General features: G+C 46.0%; 1 protein-coding gene across 2 annotated transcripts in view; it reads right to left on the bottom strand.

The window, feature by feature from the left end:
- The window catches only part of dennd2db (DENN/MADD domain containing 2Db), a 13,143-nt gene extending 11,266 nt beyond the window's left edge, over positions 1–1,877 (bottom strand). The window contains exons 1-2 of one of the 2 annotated variants that reach the window (XM_058374019.1): positions 1,746–1,806; positions 670–1,159 (exon numbers count right to left, since the gene is read on the bottom strand). The gene's annotated coding sequence lies outside the window, so the exon portion shown is untranslated. Of the gene's footprint in view, positions 1–669; positions 1,160–1,745 lie in introns of both variants that reach the window. The other variant, XM_058374018.1, reaches the window with a different exon arrangement.
- Positions 1,878–2,500: the final 623 nt, after the last annotated feature.

The following is a 2,500-nucleotide window of genomic DNA, read 5'->3' as shown; positions in this document are numbered from 1 at the left end:
GAGAGGGGGCACAGACAGAAAGTCTGAAATATTCCATCTCACACAATTACTGGGAAACAATAGTAATCCCCCCCCCCCCCACACACACACACACTCTTTCTGGAAAGCGGTCAGGAAAGATAAGGTTGATTCAGATTTCCTGTTTACAGGAGTTAATAATGGAGGGGCTTTTTCTGCTGTCCGTCAGGAAACAGGTCCAGTGTGGTTTAAATGAAAGTGATACAGAGAGAGGAAAAGGAGAACTAAGGAGGTAGGTGTAACACACTAACTTCAGTCAGACACAACAGTGTCTGTGTGTGTGTCCTCTGTCTTGAAGTTGTGGGATAAATGAAATGAAATGAAACAGCCTTTATTTGTCACATATACATTACAGCACAGTGAAATTCTTTCTTTGCATATCCCATCCTTGGAGGTTGGGGTCAGAGCGCAGGGTCAGCCATGATACGGCGCCCCTGGAGCAGAGAGGGTTAAGGGCCTTGCTCAAGGGCCCAACAGTGACAACTTGGCGGTGCTGAGGCTTGAACCCCTGATCTTCCAGTCAACGACCCAGAGCCTTAACCACTTGAGCCACCACTGCCCCCAACTTAAATTTGTTACAAAGTACTGACCCTGGAGACTCCGTCCACACAACACATACAAACATCATAGAAAATCTTAAGAAATACACACATTTTCATCCACACATTCAGCTGCTGACCGAGAGAATTTGTGACCACCTGACCACCCATCAGCAACACTTCGTCCGGTCTCCTTCACCCCCTCTGGCCTGTGTGGCGGTCAGCTCCAAGTAACGGGCATCCTGGGGTTGTGTAGTTAGAGGTTTTCCGGGTTACCACTGAATCCTGGCCCTTCATCATCTGGAGTTTCACTCTCTACATTCCTAAACCCCGGACTAATCTTCTTCTCATTTGCATATCCGTGTATCAGCAGTCCTGATTGGATAAACCCAGCGCGAGCGAGAGGAGAGAAGTTCAGCTCTGTGTTTCTGCATGTGACCAGGGTTCTCCAGCACGCTCAGGGTTCTCCAGCACGCTCAGGGTTCTGTTCTGCTTCTCACAGGATATGAAGTTTTTTTACGCACTGTCTCTGTATTTCTGATTGAGGTTCTGTTGCTGAGGAACCAGCCGTAACATTCTAATACCACATCATTTCACACTGTCTGGTTTCACACACACACACACACACACACAGATTATTGTACAGGACTATATCACACGACACAGGTGAGTTTGTATCAGGAAAGTACAGAGAAACAAGTCATGAATAAAGCAGGCTTTATTTTAACTAGCGCGCGCACACAAACACACACTATAGTCCAAACATTAAAACTAGAACTTTAATTTACGTCTAACGCTGCGACACATGAGAGAGAGAGAGAGAGACACACACACACACAAACAGAGAGAGAGGCACACACGCAGAGAGAGACCTAGAGAGACAGAGAGAGAGAGAGAGAGAGACACACACACACAAACAGAGAGAGAGGCACACACGCAGAGAGAGACCTAGAGAGACAGAGAGAGAGAGAGAGAGACACACACACACACACACAAAGAGAGAGAGGCACACACGCAGAGAGAGACCTAGAGAGAGAGAGAGAGAGAGAGAGAGAGAGAGACACACACGCAGAGAGAGACCTAGAGAGACAGAGAGAGAGAGAGAGAGAGAGAGAGAGATAGACACACACACAGACGCAGACAAAGAGAGACACACACACGCAGAGAGAGACCCCTCTGTAAACTCACCTCGTGCTCTGTTTTCTAACCTCTCCGTGTGTTTCAGGTGAGCTGGCACGCGCGCTCGGAGCTGTCCGCTCTCTCTCTCACACACACACACATCTACAAAACCCAAGAGCGTGCAGGGGGCGTGGCCTTAACTCCGCCCTTTTGTATATTATTTAGGGTTGCCAGATCTCCTGCTTTAGATTATAGAGAAAACTGAATAAAGTTTGTTTGTTTATTTGTTTATTACACACACACACACATACACACAAGTACACAGTGTCACTAACTTTGATGTAGATTTTGGATTTTTTGGATTGAGTTTCAGGGTCTAGTTAGAAGAACTAGTTAGCTAGTTAGATGAAGAGTGTGAATGTTCTGCTAGATGATCCACACTGATCTAAACCCCAGCACAGGACTGAAGCGGAACCTTTGTACCACATCAGGGCTCTTCAGTGTGACTGGACCTACACCTTCATCTCCTGAATAACGAGAAAAAATCAACAGCGCCACCTCCTGGACTTTCACCGCGTTACTGCAGGACTGTTGGATTATCTCTGTTTAGTAAACATTTCAGGATATTGGATCTTGTAAATGATTCTACTCAGGTGGATCCCAATGACATTGTTATTATTTTTATCCAGAATGTTGTTAATTCCGGAGGATATCGTGTTGGGGGAATAAAACAAACAGATGTTGAGTTTCGGTTTCTGTTTAACAGATGTTCACTCGAAACACACTGAGGGTCGTTCTGGTGGCAGTAAAAACTACACCATTTG

Source organism: Hemibagrus wyckioides, linkage group LG21 (genome assembly GCF_019097595.1).
Source record: "Hemibagrus wyckioides isolate EC202008001 linkage group LG21, SWU_Hwy_1.0, whole genome shotgun sequence".
In the NCBI taxonomy this organism is placed as follows: domain Eukaryota; kingdom Metazoa; phylum Chordata; class Actinopteri; order Siluriformes; family Bagridae; genus Hemibagrus; species Hemibagrus wyckioides.
This window is presented reverse-complemented; position numbering and strand designations above follow the sequence as displayed.